The 21,510-nt window shown below is 39.5% G+C and overlaps 1 protein-coding gene across 44 annotated transcripts in view; it reads left to right on the forward strand.

Moving 5' to 3' along the window:
• Positions 1 to 21,510, forward strand: part of LOC116039915 (receptor-type tyrosine-protein phosphatase delta) — a 362,263-nt gene that overhangs the window by 154,092 nt on the left and 186,661 nt on the right. For all 44 annotated transcript variants that reach the window (XM_031285065.2, XM_031285107.2, XM_035994140.1 and 41 more), the window contains exon 8: positions 21,361 to 21,408. The gene's annotated coding sequence lies outside the window, so the exon portion shown is untranslated. The remainder of the gene's footprint in view (positions 1 to 21,360; positions 21,409 to 21,510) is intronic.

Consider the following 21,510-nt stretch of genomic DNA (forward strand, 5'->3'; position numbering starts at 1 on the left):
AACAGCATAAATCTCAAATAAGGCCAAAAGTGTGATGTCTTTAAAATAAAAACTCTGAAGCACTCAAATCATTAATTATTTTATGATCTGTCTCTGACATTTCCATCTTTGCCCCTATACAATGGAGATGAATAGAATTTTCATTTTGGTAATTTAGACTAAAAAGTACACATTGATTCTGATTTTTTTAAATGCCATATTTCAATTCTGGGAGCACTAAAAACATTCAATTAACTTCTGTTGTGTTGATGAATTTTAACTAATGCAAAAGGCATTTAATGTATATGCAACCGGCAACCAATATGCAACCAATGTCTATGCAAGAAATACTTTGTTTTTAATGGAAGTATAACTTGAGGCAGAGGCGATTCTAGGATCAAACCTTTAGGGGGGCTCAGCCCCTAATGAGAATGTGACACGGTGCCTTGCAGAAGTGTTAACCTCCCCCCTGCCAAATCAGTTATTTCATTATCTGATAATCTCTGAGCTAGCTACTGAACAACAACATCAGCTAACGATTTTTGACACTATTAACACTATGATGGAACTAAACCTGACACTTTATAAGTCACAGTAATAATGACCAATTGGACACAATATTCTAACATTCAGCAATTTTAGTTGCTTACTTTTCAATTTGGATTCTAATCTGCACCATGAAATGACCAACTTCTTCTCTGGGGACTACCAACGTTAAACTTCACAACCGTCTCCTGCTCTCCCTCTGACAGATCAGATACTCAGCCAAAAGGCGGGAGTCTGGCACAACCACTTCCGATTGGCCAAAACTAAGTTTCTGTTAACCCTTTCATTGACTGGGTTACAGGTGCATAGCATCGGGGACAGCAACACAGGATATTAAACCTGTTTCAAGCCCTTTGAATCTGTAATTGTTTGTCTTCTGTCACTAACAGAAAAGTTTGCAAACTCTAACTTGAAGTGCTAAAATTGGTTTAAAAAACAAAAACAAATTGTTTGGCTTGAGCCCCCCTAAAAAGGGTCTAAAATTGCCAACGACTTGAGGCATGAAAGCCACAGGTGCTTTTGTTTGCCTAAACCAGTTTCAAAGTCCTGCACCTTGTACATCCGCCACGACCACCTCCCTACGTCTTGCATGCAGTGCACATTGGAAATAAACGCTATCATAAAGCAGACAACTATTGCATTTCCTGCCATTTTGGCAAAACAAATTAGAAGTAGTATATAAACTTCATTGCAAAAACACAAAGTTGGTATATGAAATATCTATTGTTGTAAATAAAGCAAAAATTGGCAACGTCATACTTTTAAGAACATGTTGAACATTTCATTTTGTCACCTGATTAATAAATCTAAAAAAAATGCATAGTCCATATTGGAATGGAAATGAGGCAAGTTTTTCCAGCTACAACTCTTCTGATCTTTAGAACTACATATTTCCTATAACTGTATGTCTTCCATACGAATGCCATAAATAGTTTACTGGCTTGTTTATCACTCTATCAGCACCTGCTTTCAACACAATATTAGATCTTGTGGACACATGGCATCTTGGCAGTGAATGGAATACAGACTGAGCTAAAGCCCTGTTCTGGGAATTCCACAGTTAGTGATTTCAGACTCAATAAAGGCACCATGTTTTACTTTTATCCTTGCCTGAGGAAAGAAAGCTGACTCACCAGAACTCCAAAGTTATTATTAGTGCCTCACATGTGTGGAGAAAAGCTATGCGTCTGTGCATGTGAGTGTGTGAAAGACAGACAGAGAGAGAGAGAGAGAGAGAGAGAGAGAGAGAGAGAGAGAGAGAGAGACAGAGACAGAGACAGAGAGAGAGAGAGAGAGAGAGAGAGGCTGAGCTCCAGCAGCAGTGGTAAGTGCATGGAGCAGCATAAGGAGCTCTTATCTGCTGCCTGCCAAGCCCTGACCAGGGCCCTGACTGTTCCCCTCCCTCCCTCTGTTCCTCTCTAGCAGGGCTTCCCACTAGTGTGCTAAAGGCAAGGCAGCCAGGTGAAATGAGCAATTCCTATTCAGGGACAGGAGCGCCACGCAGACTCACCCGGTGAAATGGCTGCTCACTTTGGCAGATCAATGCACTCCCTTTCCCTCGTGCACTGCTACTGAGTGATAGCCAGGAAGAGAAGAAGGGGGAAAATGAGTATGGGTAGAGTGAAGGGACGGGCGTGTTTGTACCATGTTTGTTTGTGTACTGTATATGTGTGAGTGTGTAGAGGGGGGTAGGGTGTTAGCAGGGCATTTAATGATATTTGCCATGGCTGCTCTGAGTGAGTGCTGTTGAAGGAAAATGGGAAATGCTTTGCATATACTTAGAGGACATGCAATATTGCTGTTGCTTCGATGGGAAGAAAAAGTGGCATTCCTAGTCCCACCGGATATGAAAAAACTCAGCCACTGAACTGGAAATTTTTGCAGATAAGGATTAGATTAGTGACTATCATTAAAATGCTTAGTTGTGCCAAGATGGATTCCATATCTCTACGGTGATGAAACTCATATGTCATTTGACATTAATGGCATAGGCACAGTTTGGGCATATACAGTAGTTTCAAGGGTGAACATGTAACATAATATAATATGTGCATAGTCTAGACTCAGTTTCTACCAGGTTTATTATACAGACTCAACCTGTGGATTTCCTTCTTTAGTGTGCATGTTTTTGCATACCATTCCTTTGTTCTTAATAACATCATTTATGAAACAAAATGTAATAAATAGGCTGGTGTATGCCTATTCAATGATGTCAAAGGTCAAATGACAGCAGCATATATATATATTATTTACTATACATTATAATACTCCCATATGTATACAATATACATTTAAAAACTGAGTCATTTGTAAAAATTAATGATATTATTACTTAAAAATTGACATTATAGTCTATGTTGCAGAAGACCTATAAGTATGCCCCTTCTAGTTTTTGAATTGGAATATTATAGAGGTGCAAGCTGTCCAATTGTCTACTCTCAGACATCAAAATCATCACCATAGAAATTTCACACACTCTGACCACCCAGAATCATGTTTGGCTACGGATTATCAATGCACTTCGCTGATTGGTTATTGGTTACATCATTGATAAATGCCAAGTAATTCATGGTCAAATCTATTATTTAAATCTCAAAACTCACCCATAAATCTACCATAGGTATAATTAGCACATGATATTTTGCTCATCCAAACAAATGCATCAGGTGTGGTTATTGTACTCTATATGTTTTTAACCTTAATAGAATGTATACTACGCTTAAGCCTTGCAGCAGGTTAGCCTTGAATACAATATATCTACACACCGCCAATACTATTGACCAAGTCTGATAATCTATGGTTAATAATCCGTACCAGAAAATCAAATTGCATTATCCAGATATGAAATGTCTCTTCTAAATGGGAAACAAATGAAATTAGGCTGAAAACCAATGTGTAGATCAAGAGGATACGTGTTCCAATTACTGTATGGACACTTCCAATATGAAAACCATTTACTACTAAATATAAACACAGTCTGTTTTGGGCCACTTAAAATGAAAATGTCTTGTTCTACTTTTTTTAGAAGTGGCTATTTAGCAATCTTATTAGAAATCTAATTGCTACTTAGCAATCTTTCCTTTTTGTTGAAAATTTGTTCATATTACTCTCATTTTCAATTTACAGCACTCTAAGGTTCTAAACAGATCATCTTGAAAGAAAACGTTAGAAAACTTTAATCTTGTTTTCCTCTTTGATTGGCTAAAATATCAAAACATAATCTCTCTTGGTTTATAGGGTAACCACATGCATTATACTGGGTCCATCACTTTTTCTCTTGCATATACACATTTTCTTTTTGTATTTGCATTATATACTGTATAGCTACGGGACCACCAACATTTTTCAAACTTGTGAAAATGGTGTACGAGGAAGCTGCAGTGGTTGCGATTAAAATAGCAAACACCAAACTATTTAAATGTAAGTTCATGTGCTTTTTTTAATATGTACCACTACACTGTAATTGGATAGTGAGAAAACAAGCCTGTACCCTGTCAACACTACCCTGTAAAATGTACGCACTACACAAATGAATACAAAGTGTACACAGTGTACGGCATGCATTCTACTCACAGGAGTATCCAAATTGACACAAAGCATAGGTCTTGATTGGGTCATGTTTTCTACAATCAATTTTGTCGCATATTGACAAAGAATTTAACTAATAAACCAATCTCACTAAAACCTCCATACAATCACGTTTAATTGGGAATCATTTGGGAATGTTTTGTAGCCTAAAGTATTCCTGTAAGCATGGCAAACAGCTGTGCACGTTAGTGGAGGGGCAGATTAAAATGTATAAGAAAATGAAATCACCTTACTCCCTCTTGTAAATCATGAAGGAGTGATAGTATCTAAGCAATCCAAACCACTTCAGATTCATTAAAAGTGTGCTTGCCAAATCTATGCCGAATTAAAATGACATTTTGAACAAACTGAAGAAAAGCAATGCCTTAATGAAGGAGAAATAAATTAGGGATTGAGTTTGAATAAGGAAGTACAGAAAAACTTGACCCTAGGCTACATTTTATTCTGTGTATAATAAGAGCCTTTTTACAGCCGTGTCATAATTGCAGCTAGAGTCTTAATCATTTGGTAGAATACATACTCCAATGATATGGAATTCATTTATGTTTATTCAATTTTACAACCAAACATTTCACAAGTAATTCAAATAAAAACCTTACTGACTTATGGATAGGCCCAACTTAAGTGACTAGGCGTGTTACGACCCACGAGACGAGACGAGACACAAGATTGGGTTCACGAGAACGAGACTAGATTTTAACACTATTTTAAAGAAAACTTAAATTAATAAACATGACTGGAAAAACAGTTATTACTCAGAGAACCAAGATTACAACGTAACCAAGCATTTAATTGCAGCAGTTTACAAGTAGGCTGTTCTTGTATTGATCTCGTCACACCTCTATAAATGATTCATCCTAAAATCGTCATTGCTTTTGACAGGAAACTTTTACTTCATGATGCCAACCTCATATTGAAGGATATATATTTCAGTAACTTATGTGCTAAAGTAATTCATTTGTTATTGCTACTGTTCAGAGAGCTCCGTTATTACAATATATAGTAAGTCAAATTATAATATATATATAAATAAAGTATTTATTTAGCCATTCTCTCTGTTCTAAAAGGTAATCTATCATCATTTCCTTCCCATTTCAAAACCCCTGAAGTCTCTCAACATCAATAAAGGCCGAGTTGAAAATATAGTCAGACCTATGCAGACATGACAGCAATAAAGTGCACTTGATTACATGGTTGAAAGTAAGGACAAGGAGACAGAAGAGCACAGGATAAGAAAATAGAAAAGCCTCTCAGCCTTGATCGCTCAGAGCATCTTGAAGTTAGAACGTCCCGTTTGTGTGCAGTCTTGGCAGAGGCAGCTGCAAGAGGTTGCATCTTGGTCATCAGCTGTCAAGGCAGTAATGAACAGTGTTTACTAGTAATACCATGCGCTGCCACATTTCAGGTTGTGAAATGTCAAAGTGTCCATTTTCCCCAAGCAAGTATGAAGCAACACTGTCAAGGCTTTGGCTGTAAACAATAGGAAAAGAGAGGCAAGACAGCAACAAGGAGCTTTCTCCGTTTCACCTATTATGGAGTACAGAGTGAATGGGAAAGAGTGGTAGAATGTCAGGCCTAGAAAAATACAGATGTTTGCGGAGGGCAGAAATAGTGGATTCCAAGTGGATTCCATTTGGCATATAATGATAGCTGTTAAACAAAACTGAGGGAAGGAAAGCAGGAGAGGCTGAGAGAGAGGCACAAAGACACAAGGAGACACACAGGCAGAGAGACACCTGCTGTTGCATCACCTGCTGTAATAATAGTGTTGACATTCAAATAGAAAGCTCTGACAATAGAAGCTGGCTGAGGCAGCACCCAGTATGCAAATAAAAAGAACACATCAGGAAATATTAGCTAGCGTCAGGACTTTTCATAGCACACAATGAAAACCACTTGACCCTTTGGCATCACACAAGTGCTTATGTATTATGTGTATTGTGTGCGCGTGTGTGCGTGTGTGTGTGTGTGTGCGTGCGTGCGTGCGTGCAGACAAGCACAGTTGACACATTAAATGAGCTGATTTGCCACATGTCTATTCATTTCATACTGACTATGCATATAAGGCTATACATAGAACTATACTGTATATAACACAGTTTGCTGAAGCCTTCCTATGCAATTAGCTAAACCTGAGCTGTAGTGTACAGGGTTTGTTTTCCTTGATTGACATTCCATTTCCAATCACACCTCCACCCCTTCATTCTCGCTGTCATGCTATCTTGAATACCCAAGTTAACCATAATTCAAAACAGAATGGATCATTAGTTGGCAAATTCATTCCTCACTCTCTCTTTTGTGCACCCCACATGGCCCCAAAGGGCCTATCAATCAAAATCACATTCACCTGATACCACATTCACCATTGCACATATTTCATTCCCTTTTAAGTGCTCAGCAGTCTTTTGCATCAATATACATCTATGGCGATTGGAGCAGAAACTTTTCATGTTTGAACTCAGTGGGATTTGAAGGACTGCAGACATTAGCAAAGCCTAGCTGATACACAGGTCAATAGCTATTATAGTAAAAGCAATAGTCAATATGGTGCTCTCACATTACCAGCTCCAGCTGTGGTTGCTTTCAAAAGCTGTGACCCTTTCTAGAGCACTTTGATTACGAGTCTGATGTTTTAACAGCACTGCAATTGTTTGTCTCGTCAGCTTCTCTCTCTCTTGTATTATGTAAGGAAAAAATAAAAAAGATTGGAACATCGAGAGGAGCTTCACTTCTCCACTATACACAAAAAAAAAACCGGTTTGCCATTAATGCTCTTTGGAAAGGCCTGTGCAGCTTGAAGCTTAGGCTTGCCAAATCACTACTACTGTTTAAATCACTCCCAAAAACCCACCTTTATTGACTTGTCTTTATGTAATCAATCATCTTTAACCAATTGGTCTTGACTTCTTTCTTAATGCAGTACTCTCGATCAACAAGCATGTTCAGCAACAGCCAAAATTTGGGATGTCAGAACACAGTTAATTTACTTTGCCTCTCTATACTGTACCTTTAATCAGCAGTTTATTGCACTTAATGAAATAATGTTCCCTTAAATAACTGTTCATCCCTATTGAGCAGTATAAAAGCAGCATAATCTTTTATATAGCATAATCAGAAAATGTACATTTTAATTGTGAAATGTTAGCACTCATATTTCACACAGCACTCGCTCATGCCACATTTAAATGAAATTCCATGACATCCTCACTGTGATCAATGCACAATTCACTTAATATCGCCATGTTGGTTTACATCTGTATCACTAAAGGCAGCAGATATTCAGCCCAGTCTCCCAGCAATTGTATGTTCTATTGAATGTGCCACTGGAGGAAATACTTTGATGTTTATATAGTGAGGCAAAAAGTATGGTTAGCCTGGTGCCCTTATTTATTATACCAGAGAAAAACAATTCAAATTGGCTTTCAATCAATCCGTTTCACAATCTTTAGTTTTAGTTGCTTAACTGTGACCATACCTATACTTTTTTTAATGATGTCTATAAGGCAAAGAATGTTGTCATTGAATCCCAGGTTTAGCAGATATGTCCAATACCAGAGTTCTGTCTGGCGATACAGTTAGTACATTCATTTTGTCATAAAAAAAAAAGGAGCTGCAAGTATTGCCATTGTCCTTGTCATTTCTTAAATCTGAGTCGTAAATGCAGGGAAATTATTAAAAAGAACAATACTGTAGAATCTGGATGTATTTAAAAAAGGAAAAAAGGAAATGCTCCTATTTATACAAGAGAGTAGAGGAGTGCAGACAAGCTTGAGCGACTTTAAAGTTTTCTATGGGAAATGAGATTTGGAATATGACAGAGCTCCTAATATCCTAACGCACAGCTTCCCAGCATGTATGCTAATGCCCTGTCTTGACCACTAATACACAACAGGAAAAGTGGGCTAAATAAAATGGAGGAAGCTGTGAAATATAATCCTGAATGCCTATAACCACTATAGCATCAGCCGTCTTGGATCTGTACTTCTTCATTCGGATGTTCTCATTTGTATCCACACCTGTGTCATTCACAGCCTTACGTCTTAACCTAATTTCATGGTCTACAGGTTTGGATGGATGGCTGTGCTGCAACTTGTACACTGAAGGGAGGAGAGAGAGTGCCATGAGTGTGTGTGCATCTGTGTGAGTGTGCACTCACACAATATCACTATTGTGGAAGAGAGACAACGAGAGAGAGAGCGAGAGAGAGAGAGAGAGAGCGCGCGAGAGAGAGAGACAGACAGACGGTGTGCTGCTACAATAGCATAAAGAATTGTAGTCACTGCCAGATATTAACCTTATAACCTCGAACGTTTCTGTTAACACAATATATATTAAGCTCCCCTGGATAGCTGACACTGAATTGGGGTTTTACAGACTCTCACTGAGCGTGACTGATTGATCAGAGGTGAACCCATTTTTTGGTAATGTGCTTCAATTACAGTAAAAGTTTGCTAAAAACACACAAGTTAAAGCGAGATGATATATTGCAGAATTTGGTAACAGCAAATGTTACTGCCATTCGTGATGTGAATGTTACATGAACTATGCACAATTGCAGGGAAAACAATACAACTAAAAGCAAATAACATGGTTGACATTGTATATAATAGACCAAATAACACACAGAAATCACAGACGTGTGATTAGATCACTGATATCTCGACTAAATGTGAGTAATTCCTATTAATACTACTACAAATTGTGCAAAGAGCTTAGTACTGCATAATGCCCCAAAACATTTTTTTGTCAAAGTAATTGCTTAGTATATTCTTAAGCAAAGTGTCAGCAATGCCCTTTTAGTTTCCCAGCGTATCTACTGGTGTAATGGCTTATTTAGCCAAACCAGGCATGACACCAATTATACTGGAGGGAAATCGATTCCAACAAAGCACTCTGCTTGGACAAACAATAAAATGATCAAAGTGACTGGATGTTTTCCTTGCGACAAGCAACAAAATGAATGTGTACTTTAAACTTAGGTTTTTCTTTTTTTTGTCATTTACTTTTTATTAGGTTTTCTTTTAAAGAACACAGATAAGCAAAAGTAATGCATATGTGCTAACCAGATCCGAAACACACACACTTAAAAAATAAAAAGTTCAAAACTAAAATAAACAAATGGTTGATCCATTTTTTAAATGAACAAAATCTATATATACATACATATGCATGCACCCACCCCCCCACACTCCCCCACACACACACACATGCATATCAACCCATAATGATTCCGCACTTGGAGGAATTTAAACTTAGTCTGCAATTCTTCTCTTCTCTCTCTGAAGATATTAAGAGTATTATACCAGCGTGACATAAATATGATATACATAGACAGACAGAAAAATAAGCAAGAAAAAAAGCAACAAATAAGATGCAACTACAACAGCTTCAACAATTGTCTTGCAACAACACAAGGACGATTAAAGGCCTTCACTTTGCTAATCTTTTTTTTTTCACTGAAATCCACAGAGTTCTACCAAAGACACAATTCAAGATAATTGCTTTTCTTTTATTAATTGATAAAGTTGGTTGCCATTTTATTTCAAGAAACTGTGGCTTAAAATGCAGATGTATGTCCATTGTCTAGGCTTAGTGTTATGTTCATCAATTCTTTATTGTTCTTTAGTTTAAATGCGCTTTCAAGACAATTCTATGAGAAATGTAATTTTAGAATAAACGACACTGTTTACCCTCATCTTACAAATAACTTTTTCATTTTATTTTTCTAAATAAAGACATTTTTACATGTCAAAATGTACAGTATACATGTACACATAGAGAATACACAACTTTATATTAATTAAACGGTAACCTTTGTCTGGCACAGTAAAAGACCACCATCGCTGTATTTATTATCTCCTACCTCTGAGGCATTTCATTTTCTATGTTGTCATTATACATGGCCATTTTAGTTCAGAAGACGGAAAAAGCAGTGAGGCACACAGTTTGCACTAAGCTTATATTAATTACTGTAGTATCTCACTTGTTCTCGGATGGTACTGTCCTCCCTAAAAAGGTACAGTACTGTGAAAGATATTACAATCATAATGAATATGCTAATTATCCTTTTTCATATTAGGAATCCTACAATGGTTTTATATTCTTAGGACAAAAGAACCTTTTTATGTAAGCTATAATAAGTGCATGTAATTACTGATATTATAATAATGTGTGTGTCATAATCCAGCAGTACATTGTGCTGAACTAAACTACAGATCTGCAGTGTTATTGTAATCAGTAAATCATAACTTATCCCATAAAAGACCATATATGACGTGTGACGGTTCTTTCGTTAATTTGTAGGCTGTCTGCTACCTGGTGCTACACGTTGTCAATCTTCATTCATGTTTCCAGACGGTAGTCTGTCGGAGATAGGTCCCGCATATGTCAGACCCACACAGACCATTTCCTTGAGTCCGCTGTGACTGTCAGGCTCCATGGACCATGAAAAGCCGTCTATGTGATGCCCGAAATGACCTCATCGAGAGAATGCCACAGACTCCCACACTGGCGTAGGTACAACTATCCCTTCAAGAGACACTAAGAGAGCTCACTGACACTTTTTAGGCAGTTCTCTGCCAACAAATATAGTGGGAACTATGTTATATTCTCAGGCAGAAACATAAATCCATTTTATAGTATGTGGGTAGAAATTGAGATGAGCATGAATTATCAGGTTAATGATGTCCAGGACATTCTGTAGGTTAACTCATAGATTTTGCGATGAAGGAGGATATGTTTTTGGCATTATGGCACCCACAAAATATGGAATAACAAACGACATGAATCTGTGTAGAATTTTTGGAATATGGCCTATACTGTTAGCACTCAGTCTTATGTCTCCAGTCTTAACAAGAGGTGTCTGAAGCAAGAGTGGGGAAGAACCCCAACTCTCTCTGGTACAATTATAGAAGTGCACTGCAGTCACTTAGCCTGCTAATACACGGTGTGATATTAATTACTGTTTGTAAACAATGCACTTTGCAGAGATTATTGCATGCACTCGGCGTCCTCCATTTGTGTTTGGTAATTCTCACAAGTGATTAAGTGGTGAAGCTAGGACAGCTGTTCAAGATGAGTTCATTGCTTAATTAATGCACTTGAGATAATTATTCAATCATTACTTTGATTAATTTTCTGCATCCCAGATAATGCATCAAACGTCTGCTTGATGTCAATAATTTTGAAAGTGTGAGAAGAACAAGGCTAACCATTTTTGGGAGGTTGATTCAGGACGGCATTCTGCTTTGTGGAGAAAATAATGTCAGCTGGCTGTGATAGGAATTCATCATTGTGGCTACATTGTTGATATGAACAATGCTAATGCCCAATTGACAGGCATACCACTAAGTTTGTCCTAACACCCAACACCTGTAAGGGTTGCATGTTTTCCTTATGTTTCAAACACATCAACAACACCCTGTCACTGCTCACTTCAACGTTTAAAGTCGATTTAGTCTGCATTATGTTTGAAACATGCTTATTCTTCACCCCCTCCGATATGCAGGGTAGTGGCAACATCCAACTGAAGGAAAGCTAGGCAAATCGTTTGTGAGAGATCTTGTCAAACAGATTAATTCCCACCCTGGGCCTCGGGGTTCTGGGCCGTTTTTTCTGTCATGCTGCTTTGCCAGGCTCCCTCTTGATAATACCCCAAAGATAAAATTAATTGTGCGGGGAGATGTGGGATGGGGAGTATCTAAAAGGACCTTGAGCAACACATGAAGCTCTCTTTTTCTCTCCGCTCCTCTGAATGGGAAAACACAGAAACAATCAAACCGTCAGAAGCATGACACATTGCACCAATGATCACTAACTTTGTTAGGAAGTTTCTGGAAGTGTGAAGTGCTGAGAGAGATGTGAAGGGACAGAATCAACCCTCATGAAATATCCTTGTCTAAGAATGTCTATGCTCAAATTACCATCAAAGTGGAATCCCTCGCTTCATCAGCAGTTTACAAAGGGGGTTGCCACACCAAAATCTGTCTACAACTGTCTAGTTGTACATTTGCAACTACCGGAACACCTTCTTCTCTTCTTTGACACTGACAATTAGAGTTCAAATGAACTAAAGATGTGACAGATGTATCAAATTCTGCATTGAAATCAGTCCAGTGAGGAATCTCAATACAACAAGAATAAGAATCTACAGCCATGCTAGCGGCTCTGTGAGGCTGTACTTAGGCACAGTGGTGCTTTGAGCTCAATGTTAGTGTCAGCATGCTGACATTCTCACAGTTATGATGGGAACGTCATTAGTTTTGTAGGTATTTGGTCATAAACTAAAGTACTGGACATTGCAATTTTGATCTAATGGTGGCACTACATAAAACATCAGGGGATCACCAAAGTAATTAGAATTCATCCTGAGGGTGACATGAATGTCTGCACCAAATACCATGACAATAAACCCAACAGTTGTAGAGACATTTTACTAAAAACTTAAATGTCAACATCATGGTGGCACTGGAGGAAAATGCAGGTTATCACCAAAGTTAGTAGGATTCATCCTCTGGAAACCATGAAAATCTATACCAAACTTCATAGCGATCCATCTGATAGTTGTGGAGACATTTCACAAAAAAATAAGAATGTCAACGTCGTGGTGGTGCTTGAGGAGAAGACAGGGGATAACCAAAGTCATTAGGATTCATCCTGCCAGCCAGGGAAGCAACACTTCATTGCAATCCTTTCAATAGTTGTTAAGATATTTCATCCATACTTCTAGCGTGGCTAAACACCATTCCTCCTGGAAATACTGCCCATTTAGCTTCACTATACAGTATAGCAGTCAAGTGCAATCACACTCTAAGTAAAGCAGACCTTTCCCACAACCTCCTGTCACCACAAACAGCTCAGAACATTAGCTAACAAGTGCTAATCCCTGCTGAGACTGTGTGCAACCACACAATGTCTCAGTCTTTCATCACTGCTGGCCTTCAAAAGCCACCAAAAGACCAATTTAACCAAGACATATTCCATAGAGAGCAAAGCAGAAGAGCAGGTAGATTGTGGCAGCTGTACTTTTTTTTTTCAATAGCCCCTTGGCACTTGAGTGGCCCCTGTCACCTCCACTGGCAGATGGTGCAAATGAGCCTTTATGTGCTGCTGCTAGACACTGTGGACAGGCAGCCAATGTGCAGTCACACGAGATCCATGTTCGTGGGGGTAGAAGACTGCAGCAAAAGTGTTGCTTTTAGTACTGTCATGGTCAAATCACATCAGCTACTGCTTTAGAGGTGGATAACGTTTGTATTACTACTCAAGCTTAAATCAGGGTTTTGTCGGCTGTTTTTTTTGCTGGGACAAATGCAGACTAGAGTGACTTGGTTGGCTATGGTATTATTTTTTTGTTAGCACAGACATTGGTGCTGTCAAAATTCATAGGGCTGTATGAATAAGAGATGAGATCATTGAATTGTTTGTTGGTAGAGAATGCACATTTGTTTCTTTGTGTGATGATTCTCAGTGTAGTCTAAGAATGTTCTGTGCTTACAGCAAAACGGTCCTTGTAAAGAGTATTATATTTGGCAGTTTCCCTGGATATCGGTTTGGATCTCATTTTAGTTAAGCGTTTCACACACATACTCGTGCTAATACACAATGGTGCCCAACCCCACATAAACACTCACAGTCCCTGGGCAGGCTACAGCCAACAGTTGTGAGCTCAAGTAGTCGCCACTGTCAAAGTGTGACATCATAAACCGGGCTTGCAGTGTCCCTGTGGTGTCTTCCTTTGGAGCCAGAGATATCCTTCGGGCCCTATGATTTCCATGATGCGGAAAACGCAGACGGAATCACGGAATCTACACATGAAAACGGAACTCTCTTATACACGCGGAATCGCACAGAATTTGCATATATATTTAAATAAACTTTTTTTTTTTTTTTTTTTTACTTCTCATTTTTCAGTTTAAAACAACAAGCTTAGAAAGGTCTCTACCTAAACCGTGGCCAAATGGCATTGTTAAACATGTTGCCTAGTAACCATACGTCCTGGTGAGTTTGTTGCGTGGGGAAAAAAAAATATCGAAGCGAGTGGCTCCTCATAAGCTAATGGTGGCGAAAAAATTAAGAAACTCTCAATTGACTGCTAAATACCAGGCTGAACAGTACCCCAACGACTACTATGAGTCTGGACAACAACTGTTTTGTCAACATACTGTTGACTGGACCCGCAATGTAATGACCATTTGAAATCAAAAGTTCATCTCAAGAACAAAGCTAAATCCACAGCGGGCAAATCCCTCCAGGTTACCATTGAGGCAACAACAAAATCAATAGATGCAAGGCATGAGTTTGTGGAAGATTTTGTTGCAATGTTTGCTGAAGCTTACATACCGCTTGAGAAAATGAAGAGGATACGTCCATTTCTTGTTAAACATTGCAAGCAGGAAGGCGAACTCCCAGAAAACGCCAGCAGCCTCAGGCAGACCCACCTGCCGCGGGTCTTTGACCAGAACACGCAAAAAGTGCTGCAAGAGATCCGTGGAAAGAAAATCTTCGTTGTTGTTGACGAAACCTCTGACAACCGAGATTGCAGTGTCCTCAACATTGTTATAGGTGAGCCAGAGATGTTCACAAGTCATGTTTTTGGAAGTCCAAGTCGAGTCTCAAGTCTTTGAACTCGAGTCCAAGTCAAGTCTCAAGTCTTTTGCCACGAGTCCAAGTCAAGTCTCAAGTCTCCGGCCATCTGATCTGTCCCTAACACTGTATTTTCAAATCTTATGAATTCAAAGCATATCCTGTAACTACCATCCATACAGTACAGTATCAAAATCAGTTGTAGGATAACTTTATGGGGTCTACTTAACACATCCCTCTGGCCCTCGGACCTGGTGAAATATTAACCTAAGTCTGTCACATCATATGGATACAACTATAAACATACAATCTGCCTGTTCCCAGCATTAGCACAACACTTAGCGATGGTTAGCTTGTTACCTGTGGTGATATATGCTAAATGTAACGTCTCTTTCACTCAAAAAAAGTCTAATGTCGAAGTGGAAATCAAGAGAAAAGTGGCAGCGCCACACCAGTTACAGAACAACATGCATCTCAGTGTCAGTCCAAATTACGCACAATAAGCAGTTTGAACTCACTGATGTAATGACATTGATTTTCTAATTGTTAGTACGCTCAGTGAAAGAGTCCAGCGCGAGGGAGATCCGACTCAGAGGAGGAGAGGTTAGTGAGGCCAGCGTCTCCACGGCAGGTGACGCACGGATCTGCTGCGCCACGCATGGATGAAATAATGAAATAGTAAATAGGACTATAGCAACAGAAATATGTGCAGAATTAAGACAGTCAAGACGTCCCAGTGTTTGGTGGACCGGGTACACCTTGTTCACTTAATAGCCTACAAATCATCCACGGGATCAATTACGCATCATGAGTTTACCCCCCCCGACACAGCGTTTGTTCCTGGGGAGATGGATCCGTGCGTCCCGCCTCCTGTGCGCCATGGATGTCTGAGCCTCAGCAACTACTAGCTATAAAGATACAATGTGCCATCCACTTTACGATGGTTAGCTTGTTACCTGTGACGATATATGCTAAATGTAACATCTCTTTCACATTAGTGTGTGAGTGACTGATCTATTTGGATCTGTTTTGAGATGCCTGATGAAGTTCGACGTTGTTGATCTGGTGCCACACACCTTGCATGTAGCTGTTGCCTTACTGCCACTATTTACAAAGTTATTGAAAGCAAAACTAATGACAAAAGGCACAACTCCGGGAGGACTTGGTGTCGCCATCGTCAATGTATTTTTTTTATATGTGAGTGCGCGCGCATAAGGCATAACGCATGCGTTACGTTGCACATTATGGCAAAGGGCAGGGGACATGCAGCTCGTCATACGTTTCCCCAATATGCGCCAATAAAAGAAAATAGAAATACATGAATAAATTGAGATTTAAAAAGCAATAATTGCATGAAAACATGTTGCTGACGAGTCTCGAAGCTCGAGTCTGAAGTCTTTTAGGTTGAGTCTGAAGTCAGCTGTTTGTGCGACTTAAGTGCGACTCGAGTCCGAGTCTCAGACTCGAGTCCCCATCTCTGAGGTGAGCATCCAATTAGCTTGATTCACATGAAATAAAACAATAAAACATTGAGACCATTCAACAAAGGACACTGGGTAATAACAAATTCAACACTGGTTGCTATGGACTCGTCACTAGGCTTCCTCAGTCATTGTATATTTTAGCATAAGTAAAGCTGCCGAAACTGAACATTATCCAAAACTCCATTTCTCAGACGAACGTCAATTTGGGAGCTTGCATGCTACCACTCCTTCCTTCTCAAATGCCTTGAAAAGGCTGTCGTTTGCACAATTTCACAAATAATCACAAGGACCGAAAGGATATTTGAGTCGGGTATGGCTGCAGCCCGGAGACCTCTCGTCTCTGGTGCTGTCCGCGAGCTTCGACATTTCAAAATAAAAGCTTGTGTCTGGTCCGCTATGTTTTCGTACGGTGTTTTGGATGTTTTTGAACTAAACAGTACGGCAATCATGCTAATGAATAAAATTATTTTTTCAGCGGATGTCTTGGTTACAACACGATGGAGCTAGCAAAGCAGTTTGGTGTTTATATGTGCGAGCGGGATTTATTCAGTTTGGGAAATCCCGGTCTCTAAAGCTACAGCTCAAATTGTCTGGCTGACTAAACAGGGAGGGACCCATCTGCTAGCAATAGGGGCCGAGACTGAGAGAGCTACATGGAGCTACATGGATAAATATGCACCAAACAAGCCACTTTGAAATTTTGCTGTTCTCATTAATACATAAGTTGGGTGACCCTCTCCCCTAGACTAAAAAAAATTGGCTGACCCTCCCATCAACAAAGAATAAAGCGACATGACCCTCCCCTATTTTCCTCCGGAGGTCCATTCCATAAATACCGAACGGTCCCTTAAATAAAAAAGCTGAATTGGGAGTTTTTAAAGGTCAATACTGCTTAGAAGTGACAAGAAAACAAGCAAATCCGAAAAATCCGAAAGGGCTAAAAATAAATCCGAAAACACAGAATTTGAAAAAAAAATAAAATGGAATTTGAAAAAAAATAAAACGGATTTCATAGGGCCCTATATCCTTCAACAGAGCTCATCCTCTGATGCTTCTGTGTCACTAAGGGGCCCAGACAGGCAGTGAGCAGGATGACAGCCCGGGAATGAGAGCTCAAGAGCAGGTAGAAACTATTGACAGGACCCTGGGGAGCAATTATGAGAGAAGCCCAAGGGTTGGCTAAAAGGAACCTTGTTTAAGTCTATTGAAAACACAGTTCTTGCTAGTAAGCTAGTCACAAAAGTAAATTTGAAGCTCAACTGGTGACAGATTAATCATATGAACTCCACTGGGGTTGTCAAACTTAAGAGTTTAGTTTAAAAGTGAATTAAACTATTTGGCTTTTCTGTCATCTGTGAATCTGAGAAACAGTAAATGTAGTGATTTGATTAACAAGCTGATCTTTTGCAAGCTTTTTCACTCCTCAGCGTTTGTATTTTCAAGCCTATAAAAATCCAACAGGAATAAATGCAATAGCTACCGTTGACACTCTGCACATCACTCTCCGTAAAATACCTGCAAATGATCAAGGCAGACAGATAATGGCTTGGAAGAGGACTCGGCTTGCTGCCCTGTGACAGACATTTCCAATTAAAAAGGGTAAATAACTTGAGATTCATCTATTTCAGCCTGTCCTGAAATTTATCAGTCCATCGTGCTTTAAATCCGCTCACCCCTGAAATGGTAATATCGCAGATTTGGATTTCCTCGGCAAAGAAAAATGTCATAGAGTTCCAATATTCTCACACTCCTAATTAAATCTTCCTGCCCTGTCTGTATCAGAGCTTTCATGAGGCAATCCAAGTGTGGGAGGAAGCTAGTGATAATAGCACACCAGCATGATATGAACAGTAGCTGGGACTGACTTTGCAGAACTGTTGGATTGGACTTTGTGCTTAACCAATACCAAGGCTGTTTCACTGTATATCCACAGGCAGGAATGGGATCTAACACCTTGACCTTTTACCACCATGTGGGGTGCTAGCGCTACAGTATGTATAACTTCTAAGAACTACTACTATGAACTACTGTATATGTTGAGCTTCTATGAGCTAGTACATTTTATAAAAGAGCAAACCCTTTTCCATTTCGAATACAAACCAAACACCCGAATACTTTACATTCCCAAGTTAGCCAAAATTGCCTGGCCCAACCATGACCCAAATCTGGCACAGCTGGTTTCAAAGACTAATGCTGCAGGTGGGATGAATGGGGCGCCTTGGGCCGAAAGCTTTAGTGTTAATAACTGGAGCTGATTCTGAGCCCAAATCGCCCCATGTCCGCATCCCAAAAACCCAGCCAAATTTGGATCTCTGGTGTCAGAATACAACCGAGTGTGCCGATATTCAGCAGCAATCAGCCCGACTCAGCTGGCTACCTGGGATACTGTAGATTCATTCTTTTATTGCCTTTTTCGATTAACTTCAGGCAACATTAACAGAATGCCGCATCATGATAGTGGGTACCATCCATGAGAGACAAAAAGTCTCCCTTTTTTATAAATAAAGTGACATGACTCATTAATGTGATGAATGACCGTGCAATTCCCCAGGACCTCAGCATCAAGCCTCCCCCCAACCGCCTTCAGGCGTCCCTCTTGTGGGCCATTGCGGGTGAAAGCCGAACGTTTAAACGTGTGCCTCTAAGTGCTGAGGCAAGCAGGTCCGCCCGCCAAATGGTTGCTCTTTTCAGCTGTTGAAGTTCTCAAGGACCCGTTTCACTGTTAACATGAAATCATTAAATTCACCCCATCCTCAGTCACTTAGAGTTATAGGGAGATAGATAGCTAGACAAAGAGAGAGAGAGAGAGAGAGAGAGAGAGAGAGAGAGAGAGAGAGAGAGAGAGAGAGAGAGCAAAGTTAAAGAAGAAAGAAAAGAATAGAAAATGTCATTTTCAGCTATGAAAGCTAAATAGGCCATATTCTTAGGTTGGAAATAAATAGAATCAAAACTGACACTTCTGTTTGGTCTTAATTCCTTCTTGTCGACACCAAATGTAAATTACTGCAATTGTAGTTCATAAGGAGGGGATCAACCAAATATGATTTGACTAATGGTCACTGTCAAAGTACAGGATTTAAAATGATTCTGCTGTATTAAAAATGTAATTACATCTCCAGTCGTGTCAGAAAAGCTCTGATAGCATCATACCTTGAACTTGTGTGAATACACATTCAGAAGTACGCTAGAAATAAAAACTTTCAGGCAGATTTTTGAATGGTTCCAACAAGTTTTATTAGTCAAAAAAAAGCTTTTGTGACTTAGAAAAGTAGACATAGTGAAATGTGTGGGTATGTTCATGTATGTATAGAATGAATTTCATAAATGCAAACCATCCACAGGTGTAGTCCTTTAGATGTTCCGTCTCTCTGGCTAAAGGTAACCTTGATGTACACAAGTGTGTTTAGAGTTTAGCCATTCAGTGACTGGACTTGGTTTCTATGAGAAGCAAAGTGTAACACAAGCCAGTAAAATGAGGATGCAGCTGCAGTGCTCACAGAAGTAGCAGTATGAAGCGAAATTAATGGAAACGTATTAAAACTACTAAAGGTGTACAGAGAGAGAGAGGGCGGAGGCAGACACTGAAAGAAGGAAGATCACACATTAAGAGAGTTGGGAAAATAGCACTGCATGACACAGTGCACTCCCGGGGTGTTTGGCTTTGCCACTTTCATTACTTTGAGCTCTGTAATCTTGATATTCAAGTAGAGAAATAGCAGGCTGAGGCCATCATGTTTGAACTAGTCTCAGTTGGGTACAGTATGAACTTACAGCTGCACTGTGAGCTTGGAATCACTCAAATACAATACTCTGTGCTTCTAGAAAGATGAAAGAAATTACTTCATATCAGGTTGCCTCCTTTGTATGGGGACATTGCATCCACTGGCAATCAATTTCTAAATCAATCACCTAAATACACAAAGAGCAATTTCTTTTACAGGATTATTTTCAGAATCTGTGTATGTGTCATGAAGTATGTGTCATTTTACATGACTTATTTGATGAATTATCATCTCTTGAATAGCAAAACTAACAAAAATTGATTATGTGAAATGCACATGCACTTATTAATACGCAGCATGTGTTCCAGTGTGTGCTGCTTATTAATTAGTAACTCCTGTGAAACATGTGCCAAATTCCCAGTCTGTACACCATTCAGTTCCCCACCAATATGAGTCATGTAGTCAACCTTCTGTAAACACTTCTTTTCTATTTCTATACAGACAAAAATACATGTGATTTATTTTTTTCATGCAACCTGTGAATGTCTGCCCTTTTATTATTCATCAAATGTGTGCATGTGTGCTAGCAAGTCTGGGCAAGTGTGTGTGCACACTGTGAAGTTTGGAGAAGAAGAAAGTTGAAGCACTAGTCAGATGCCTCCCTCGAAGGGCCGGCTGTTTTTGGCAAGCGCCCCCCTCACCTGCGTACATGGCATGAATAGAACAGAAAGCAGATGTGTCCCTCCTTATGGTAGGTCAGACTACAACGCAGTCCAGATATGTTGGGGAATTTATTACAGGGTAAAATCAAAATTTAAATTTCAACACAGAGCCACATGAAGCTTTTGCCTCAAGGGCCTGCTTTCCTCGTTCTCTGGTGTTTTAACAATAAGGCTGCACTTAACAGTCCAACTGAGGCAGTCATGTTTAAGTGACCCTTAAGTTCATCCTGTTTTGTCCAACAAAGTTAAAAGCGCCACAGATCAGTTTGCAACTCATTGGAGTGCAGCTAAACACATCTGGCCAGTCCTTATCGTTATTATCATCAAAAATCAAGCACGAAAATAAACTAAAACCCATCTTTGTCAACCTGTCGCAAATGTCAGAATCATTAAGTATGCTGGAATTTATGAAAATGTGGACATGATGGACAAAATCGTCCTGTAATTTTTGATAGTCTTGGGATTACTTCAGTTTGACTTCTGTTCCAACAGTATGAAAGCAGACATGCACCTGTATAAACTGCTGCCCCAGACGGGATGATCCTCTTAGTACCTTAGCAATCTGGGACACTATTCCCACTACTTACTTTTGCCAATTTGCTCCTGGGAGGCCCAGAGTCCTTGTCTTCATTAAGGGAGTTCCTCATTGATCAATCACTGTCAGAGGAGCTGCTCTGTAATTGCACTGTGGCCTAATCATGACTGACGTTTCAACCCCCCCTCACTCTGTCACAGGTCTCAGGAGAGAGAATGTTCCATGACTTTCACACCTTCGACCTCAAGGTAGGCCTCTCTAATGATTTTTACTCTTCCCTCTGTGGTTTATCTTTAGAGCTGTATGGTTTTATAATGGCTATTATAACTCAAATGTGAATATTGGAGGTG

This window comes from Sander lucioperca, chromosome 17, assembly GCF_008315115.2.
Source record: "Sander lucioperca isolate FBNREF2018 chromosome 17, SLUC_FBN_1.2, whole genome shotgun sequence".
NCBI lineage: Eukaryota > Metazoa > Chordata > Actinopteri > Perciformes > Percidae > Sander > Sander lucioperca.